Below are 10000 nucleotides of genomic sequence, written 5' to 3' on the forward strand. Positions count from 1 at the left end.
ATACAGCATTACATAATACCAGCATTACATATTACAAACAGACTATTTACAGAGATTACATAAGTAAGCAAGTTAAACAAGTTCCACAGGTTAGAGTTAATCCTGAGCGCAAGTCAGGATTAAATTAAATTACACAGTAAACTGGTTAACAGATTTTTACACATTCTAGAGAGAGTTAGCCAGGCTTGATACATTGACATAGACAGTTAAGTGACAAATGTTTGTCTAGTTTTAAATTGACCTAAAGTGGAAAGTAAGGCAATATCAGCTGGAAGAGAGTTCCAGGATCTACTTACAGAGTTTGCAAAGAGAGAGTCACCGGCTGTGTTATTAATTTTGGTAGTCTGAATTAGTAGTTTGTTAGAGGATCGAAGCGGTCTAGGATTGTTATAGGGGGTGATAATATTTTTAAGTGCAGGAGTATTGTCCGGATTATAGAGGATTTTATAGGCCATAATCAGTTGGTTATACTGGATTAGGCTGGGTAGTTCAAGCCACCCAAGTTGATTTAGATTGATGCAATGATGTGTCCTAAAAGGCAGCCCAGTGGAAAACCTGACAATGTGGTTGTAGCAAATTGAGAGTTTGTTAAGGACAGTCTTGTTTAAATTCAAGAGTAGAGGGGATGCATACAGAAGGGTTGAAAGAAGGTGAGTGAGCTATGGCAATTTTAGCTGGAGGGGTTAGGAAGGCTTTTATTCTGTAAAGTGACCCTAGTTTTTTATTGATGGTTTTGATAGTTTGGTTAACATGTAGGTCGAATTTTAGATTATTGTCTATGATGACACCTAATAGTTTTGTAGAGGGGTTAGGGGAGATTATTGTGCCATCATTTGAATTTATGGTAAAGGTGAAAGTGGTAGACCTACGTGTTGATGAAAATAACAACATTTTAGTTTTTTTGGGATTTAGGATCAGACGATGTTCAGAAAGCCAGTTTTCTATTGTATTAAAGGTGGTCTGGGTAGCTGACCATAACTCTACTGGAGATGTGGCTGAGCAAATCAGAGTAGAGTCATCAGCATATTGGATACAGCTGACTTTTGGGATGACAGTATAAAGGTCATTAATGAAGATGAAGAACAGCAAGGGCCCTAGTATAGAGCCTTGTGGTACTCCAAGGGTGTTAGGTAGAAGGTTAGAGAGTTTGTTCTGCCAGAGGACAGCCTGCTGTCGACCATTCAGGTAGGATTGAAACCATTGAAGGGCTCTAGTATCTAGACAGAATGTTTGCAGGGTGTGGATTAAAAGTTGGTGATCAACCATATCGAATGCCTTGGAAAGATCCAAGAAGAGGGCTGAGGATATATAATTATTGTTGCGATTATGGTTTATGGTGTTGGTAAAGGCTAGGAGGGCTGAAGTAGTGCTGTGATGTGGATGGAAGCCATGCTGAGTGTCTGCCATAAGGTGATTCTGGATTAGGTGGTGCATGAGTTGTCTATGAATACATTTTTTCATAATCTTTGCAAGTGGAGCGAGTATAGCTATTGGCTTATAATTGGAGAATTCAGTAGAGCTGCCTCCTTTGTGAAGTGGGATTGCATAGGATATTTTCCAGATGGTGGGAATTTTAGCTTCTAGTATGGTTCGATTCATTAGTATTGAGACGGGGTAAGCAATAGCATCAGCTGATTTTTGTAGGTACTTGGCAGGGAGTTGATCAGCAGAAAGTGTAGTGGGTTTTAATTTTTTGATCAAGGTACGGATAAGTGAAGTGGCGACTGGTTGGAAGCTGAATGCGAGTAGGTTTCTAGGGGTGCTACTTTCAGGACCAGGGCAGCTAGGAGGTAGTTGGCTAGCTAGGGCTTGAATTGTCTCAGTAAATAATCAGTTAAAACTGTCAGAAACATTTTCAGGGGTTTTATCACGAGTAGCAGCAGCGATTGGGGTTGAAGTTTGTCCAGGATGTAGTAGATTATTTAAACCTGCCCAAAACTTCTGAGGGTTACTTTGATTTACTGTCTGTAAATTACAGTAGTATTGTGTTTTGTCTTGTAAAATTGATTTTTTGGTTTCGTTCCTGGATTGCCTGTATTTAATGTGATCTTGAGGGTCTTTAGAAGAACGCCATAAAGCCCATGCTTTGTTTCTAAGGGTAATTTTGAGTTTAGACTCTTTAGAAAGCCATGGCACAGTTTTTGCCTTGGTTCTCTTTGAACGAACAGGTGCATGCAAATCAATGATCTCAAGGAATTTGTTGTTAAAGTATGCTACTGCTTCCTCTAAGGGGAGGTGTTTTAGAATAGACCAATTACATGAGTTTAATTCTTGTTGGAATTTGGCAGGGTCAAAGTTTTTATTGTTTCTAACCTTTTTGAGTAAGGGTTGTTGGGAATTAATGGTTTTGTGCTTAATTACATATGTGAGAAGGTGATTGCTTAGGCCATCATACTGCACAGAAAATTAAGAAATGTATTGTAATGCTAACCTGTATTGGTACTTGTAGTGGTGGTGATATTTTATGTATTTTCAGCTGTGTGAACAGAATTGCTTCAGAAATATAAACTGTTTTACATACAAAGGAACAAAAGCCTTATTCCTTTCATTATTATATGTGTGGTGATTTGAGAGATGATTAAGGCGGCATCTTTAATATGTCTTCTTTCATAAGCCATGGGTTGCACAGTGCTGCAGTGGCTAGTGTTGTTGCCTCACAGCAAGATGTTCTCCAGTTCACTTCTCGGGTGAGGTAATTTCTGTGCAGAATCTGCATGTTTTCCCTCTGCTTGCATGGGTTTCCTCTGGGTGCTTCAGTTTCAAGTCACATTCCAAAGACATGTAGTGAGTGGATTTGACACTCTAAATTGGCAGTAGGTGTGAGTGTGTGAGTCTGTGCAGTATGAAAGAACAGCTGTGGCAGGGCTAGCCACCTGGTAACATCAAACTTAGCTGTAGTTGATTGTCACTGTTGAAGTGACTCCCCAACCCCATGTGTAAAAATAGGAAAAGGGGTTGTGGATGGCCAGATAGATGGATGGGTTACAATTTCTTTAAGAATCTGTGAGATCTTCCATTGCTCTGCAGCTATGTCACTATTTCAGAATTCTTAGATTATTTAGCTGAGCTGGTAATTACTGTGCTACCTATCACGCACCCACAGGGAAACAGAGAGAAGAAGACAGAACTTTTATCAACCTTTTTACTATCTGGAACATGAGTAAAATCTGATGTGACCCCCAGGACCTATTGTTCTTGGGTTTGTGTTGAGACTGTAGTTGCTGATTGCGCCTAGTAAGACGAGGAGCAGTAGCCATTTTGTTCTGGCTGATTTTGCTGTGGGGCATTCCTGTTTGAATTTTGCTATAAATGGTAAATAGTTGTACATCTCAACACTCTGTTCTACTGAGCTGCTGATCACTGTACCAACCAGATCAATACTGAGACAGGCCCCCAATGAGAGGCTGAACATAACAAACAGTGAATGTTAAAACACCGAGCTCAGATAACCAAAAACCTGTAAACATGAATGGTATGGGTCATCATTATGTGGGATCAGAGTACTGTGGGATTGGAGGTTTGCCCCTTTTCCCACTGTAGTGCAGTCTCAGAGATGGTATATAAAATTAGCAGGGACTGTCAGTGAGGCCTCAGAAGACCCTGTGAGTTTGCCCATTATGTTGACACAAAACTGACATTGGCAACCTTACGCTTCTCATAGGAGCATTGAGCCAACGAGTGGAGGATATTGCATACAGACTTGATTCGGTCTAAAAGGCTACTCCAATTTCACAGCATTTGAACGTTCCCCATACTTCTCAGCAGGATTTTGATCCAAACCTGGAACACTGTGTGAGAGGGAGAAACACCATGCAGCATGGAAACCGAACTATAAGTCAAATAGTGTCGAAAATGGAACCAGAGGAACAACTCAGGCCGCAGGATCAACTGGTGACTACTGAACTCACTTCTGCAAACCAGGAAGTACTCTCAGGCCTTATTGGGGCTCCGTTACTAAATACATGGCTGAAAGAGCCTTTATCCATACAAACATCTACTATGAGTACAGGAACGGAGCAACCGGCTAGAGGGGACACTGATATCTCGTACTTGTTGAAACAGTTCGACCAGAGACTGCTAAAATGCAAGAAGTTGCAACTGGAAATTGCATACTTCAATGAATGTATGAGTGAGAACATTACACCGAAGGGGCTGAGAGTGTGGCATTTCCCTACGGGGCTTGTGGAAGGATCTGAGTTCCACAAAGACCTACTGAAGTTATTTGATAAACATGGCCAGGAATTACTTGAAGTTATGTGTAAACATTACCAACAAAGTGAGGATAAATTAATAGAGGAAGCTACAGACTTGGACAATAAAATAAAAGAAAATGTAGATTTCCACAGGTACAAATTCGACTAAGAAATGTTATTCATTAGTATAGACCAACATATAGTTAAATTAAAGAATGTTAAGCTGAAAAAGCTCAACAGGGACAGATATGCCTGTGAAACGGGTTCCGCCTATCCAAAACTGGCACCATCACAAACCGGGTCATTGATTGGCCAAATGCATCCTAGAGGAGGGCTTTCAGACAACTCAGCTAGACAAGGAAGTGATCATTTCAGAAAAGAATGGCAGGAGGATGACAGCTTTCAGCAGAGACACGAGGGTGCAACCATGGTGAATAAAGTTACTAACAGAGCACAGCAAAGAAGGGGGCCGAATAATTTTAACAATAAGCAACCGAACATGGGCAATTTTACAGAAGAAGAGGGTCAAAATTTTCAGCAACCAGCCTCAACTTACAAGTTGAGGCAATGGACTACCAGGACTTACTACAACAACAAGACCAGTTGGAACCGTTAAATAACCTTGCAATAAATGACTCGTGTACCTGTGAGATCATTTATAATACAAGAATGGACTTTAAAGTATTTAATTTTTCTGATTTGACTATTGATTTAATGCTAGTTGACCTACTTGCTAAGGAGCATACCTTTGTACCAATATGCAGAGTGGACTTGTCTAACACACTAATTTATTTAAAATTATTTGTAAGGAAATTAAATTTGGCAGCATTACTGGGTCAAAATGACCAAGTGTTGAATATCTTGCATATAGCCAGTACTTACAACCCCCCATTACACCCTACATTAGCACTATATGAACAGATTTGTGAACTTGATATAATTAATTGTCTTAACAATAACAAGTTCTTGTATGGTGAATGAAGTATCATCACTAAAACAGAAAAAGAAGCATTGACCTTACTTAAACAAGTCCCTGTCAGGGTAATGCAACCAGACAAAGGGGGTGGGCTAGTGATTATGAACCACGTAGATTATGCAACAAGAATGTTTAAGATTTTGGAGCGCAATGTGTATGCTGAAGTTTCAAGAAATTAGCTTAATACAGCTTATAGATTGATACGAGTGTTACTAAACGACATGTTCATTGAAGGAAAAATAGATTTAGATCAATTTAACTATTTAAATATGCCAGCACCAAAAATTCCATTACTTTTTGGAATTCCCAAAATGCCCAAGAGTCCGTCTGATCCACCTATGAGACCCCTAGTTGATGCCAGGAATAGCATTACATATTCCTGTGCTAAATTTGTGGATCATATATTAAAGAAATATGTCAAACAAGACGGGCAAATATGTAAGAAGTCTTGGAGTTTTCTATATAACATTAACACATTGGAATTCAATAAAGACTTGAATTTCCTGACAGTGGACATCAAGGACTTGTATTCATCAATCCCCCACCAAGAGGGAGTAGAATGGGTCAGTAGTATACTAAGCAAGAAAGGGGCACCAGTAGAAGAAATTGCACTCATTGAGAAAATTCTAGACATTATTTTATCATAATTTTATTAAGTTTAATGACAAATACTACCTACAAAAAAACATGAGTAGCAATGGGCTCCCTTTGTGGGGCCAGTGTAGCAAACCTCATAATGGTCTACTGGGAAGAAGAGTATGGTAAGAAACCAGGGCAGAACCCCCCCCCCCACCAGATCCATTTCTACACCCGCTTCTTGAATGATATTTTTATGCTAATTGAAGGGGATGAAATCCAAGCAGATGAACTAGTAACATACTTCAACAACACTACACACTTTCATTTACTTTCAGTTTTGGGAGAGACAGTTGGTGAGACGAAAAGCGCTTCGTATTCATTGTTCTTAGAGTTTTAAGTATATATTATATAAATGCATGCTATTTAGCAACTATCTATAGAAAAGAAACATATTCAAATACATTCTTCCACTTTAGTAGTTGCCTCCTCTTCATCAAAAGAGATCTGTGGTGAAGGGACAAGTAGTAAGAGCAGAAAGGATGGTAAGGAATGAAGTTGGCTTCGTCAATGAATGCAAAAAACAAAAAGGAATGTTTTCCAGCAGAAGTTACCCTAACTACCTGTTGAACCAACTACTGGAAGAGGTCCAGGAGAAGAGAGCAAAGGGGGTTTACAAACCAATACTAGATAGGAAAAAATATACTGGTAAACACAGTGATAGAATTGAATACTGATGCAAGTATGAATACGTTTGGCCAGGGTAGTCTGATTACACCTTTTAGCATAGATGCCTATAAGATTATGAGCATCATCAACAAGCATTGGGATGTGATCAGGAATGACCCAGCTATGAGGACCAGGAATCAAGGTCCACCCAGATTAGTTTTTAAGCGAGGTCAAAACTTGAAAAACATTTTGGAATCCAATAATGTAATACCCAAGTACAGGAATAGGAATGGCATGTTTAAATGTAATATGTGCCATTATTGCTCACAAATAACAACTGGGTCATCCTTCAGCATCAGGGACAGGGAATATAAGATTAAACAAAAACTAAACTGTCAGTCTAAAGCTGTAGTCTGTGTAGCTCAATGCCAGCAATGTCCGGCATTCTACATAGGAAAGACTGACACGAAGTTCAGAGAAAGAATCTATGAATACCTGTACCACATAAAGAAGGGGAACAAGGAGAGTGGCTTGAGTAGACATAGACAAGAACACATGGACCACACTTTTAAGTTTAAGGCAAAAGATAGTGTTACCCCAGATGGGAGAGGGGGCCCAGAATCCCTATACTTGGAAAAATTGGGACCGATTTGGCAATTCAGGATGAAAGCTTGCGCTTATCCTGGGTTAAATGAGATTTACTCAATTACATGTATATTAAAATTAAAAAATCTTCTGAGGTAGTAGATGAGAGTAAGCATAAGAACAAAGTATGATTGATGACGTACGGCTAATAACAAATTTACAGCTGATGCAAGTAAGAGTACCATTTTGGTACCACTTGAGAATGATTAGTTGATATAGGTAGATTTTTGGAAGGTATACAGTTTTTGGTAGTATACGATTTTATGAGTACTTCATTGCATTCGTATGTATTAGGCTGCTAAAAAATCAGACTGTCCACCTATAGCTATAATAATTTTATTACACAACCTTCAGGGGGTAGAATGTTTTACAATACTTATCTTACCATGACTTGAATATGCAGTTACATGAGAATGAACACACATATTGTATTATAATGTAATTGTTGAACATATATATATAACTGTAAATGCATGGTTGTTTAGAGATTTTAAGGTATTTCAGCCTTTTTAAGCTATGTAGTGCAATAGTTTTTATTGTCAAGATATGAATGTATTTTTAATTTTTAATATTCATTCTTTCATTTCTTATAAATGAATGCATGTGGGTTTAACACAGAGCCAACTCATCAAGAAGGTTTCCGAATCATGAGTTAACAAGGGAGGGTGAGTCCCTTTCATTGGCTCCTGTAGCTATGACTAGAAAGAGAATGTATTTTAAATGCTGTAACACTGATGAATGATTATACCTGAAGAAGTCTCGCAATTGGTGAGACGAAAAGCGCTTCGTATTCATTGTTCTTAGAGTTTTAGGTTATATTAAAGTAAAGTACATATTTTTTACAATCTTGGAGTGGACTTCACATTCTTCTGTAGGCGTGCTACAACTGCGTGCATGAAGCTGCTTGATAGAGAGAAGTCCATCCATGCCTGCAACTAGTCTGCTATTTGAATACCCCTCCCATTTCATATCCATTAATCTTATATTATTTATTCTGTCTTACAGTATTACTATTTTATATATATATATATATATATATATATATATATATATATATATATATATATATATATCCACCCTTTCTGTCAAAAAACAGCTTCCTAACATTGCCCAAAGACCTTCTACAGTATAAAAATTTGAAGGTACCAGAAATTACTGTCAGTTTCTACCTGCCAACTGCAGCATTTTCATCTTAATGAAGACACATCTTTAACTATTGCTGTTGCAGTTCCTCTCCACTGCATGCCATCAGCATTCAGCAGTGACAACTTGTTGTTGTCTTTCGGCTTTTCCCAGTTAGGGGTCGCCACAGCGAAACTCCGGTCTGCTAATGATTGGCAGTAGATTTTCACAAATGCCGAGGTGCCAGCTCGACGTCCAACCTTCAATGAAGGCATGCCCATTTACGCATGTCTTTCAAACGCCCACCCAACCATGGGGAGGACATGCAGACTCCTCAAAGAAGGCACTCCCAGCACTCCAGCTGAGAATCGAACGGGAGAACCTCTTGCTGTGAAGCAACAATGCTACCGCTGCACCACCGCGAAAGTACATTCAGCAGTGAGAAGTGATTGTTTTAAATGCTAACAATCCGTTCTGTCAGTGTTACAAAAACTGAACTCACCTTTCAATTACACTCTTACAATGTTCTATGAACCTGTTGCCATAAATAATTGTGCACAAGAACAGTATGTTGCTGAGCTGTCCCCTCTGACTTGCATTAGCATAACGAGACAGAATAGAAATGGAATCTATATTATACAATGTCATTATCTTAAAAGAGCTAAGACATGTCTTTTTAAAATGTAATTATATAATACAAAGTGACCATGGCAGGGTCATCAGTAATTCATGCTTATCTATACTGTGAAAGTTGTTTGATTAGAAGGGCACCACACCCTGACGTTGTGCTTTGCCCTAGTAGAGCTTTCTTTAAAACATATTGCTGATTCCTGCATGCATTACCTGGATGGCTGGCTATTAAAAATGTGCTCTGTGCAGCAAATGTTGCTTTCATTGTCTACTGTTACTGCAGCAGAACCAAGACTATTATGTAGTATACATGGTTCTAATTATATCCTTGAGAGAAAAATGAAGAAATGGTGAATGAAATGTAGAAATCTACTGAAATTAGTGCGTTCCTAAGCCCTGTCTTTTCCATAGATTCATAGGCGATTACTAGACTAATGGCACATGAGCCTTTACAAGCCTAGACTTCTGGGGCCACTCCAGTTGATGTAAGTGCCTGATAGATACATGCAGAAGGGATCATTTTACTCTTATTATGTGCCTGATGAGGGCCGAGTACAATGGCACTATGACTTTCTTTGATCTTAATGCCATGCCTTTACTTATAAGTTGAGCCACACAGAAGAATGGCCTCACTACTGTACAGGAGCATTATGACCAGGATAAGGAGAATGACTGACATTTACCTAACCACTGAGTGTTCAGCCCCAGTTTAGCACACTTTTCAGGTTACAGAGCTGCAAGGAATGCTACATGAACTCCAGGCTTTCTGCTTCAGTTTGCTATAATGTTGTGCAAATGTAAACAGACAACTTTAAGTGTTAAAGGTAATGTAGAACATTATCTAAAGTACTCTTTGTGAATGTTACAATGACTTGATACTGGAATCCAAAACATGATCTAGACCTCTCCATGATAGATGTTATGGGTATCAATAACACTTAGCATGCAAAATAAACGGAGCATTTTAAGGCATTCAGAAATGTCAACTCCTGACTCCAGAGATAAACATCACATCTGAAAGACAGACAAGTGTATCAAGAACTACACCCTCTGATGTCATCTAAATAGCCCTAGGGACTGACATCATCTTGTAAAACATATTTTCTTTGAATTTTGTTTTTATGCTTTTTTTTTGTTTGCATTTGTGAATTAAACAATACTACTTATCTGTTGCCTCAAAGATTTTGTG

General features: G+C 38.7%; 1 protein-coding gene across 2 annotated transcripts in view; it reads left to right on the plus strand.

The window, feature by feature from the left end:
* Window positions 1–10000, plus strand: part of PDGFRL (platelet derived growth factor receptor like) — a 601289-nt gene that overhangs the window by 387573 nt on the left and 203716 nt on the right. The window lies entirely within an intron of this gene.

The sequence above is a fragment of the Protopterus annectens genome, chromosome 2.part1 (assembly GCF_019279795.1).
Source record: "Protopterus annectens isolate FY-2018-M chromosome 2.part1, PAN1.0, whole genome shotgun sequence".
Lineage (NCBI taxonomy): Eukaryota > Metazoa > Chordata > Ceratodontiformes > Protopteridae > Protopterus > Protopterus annectens.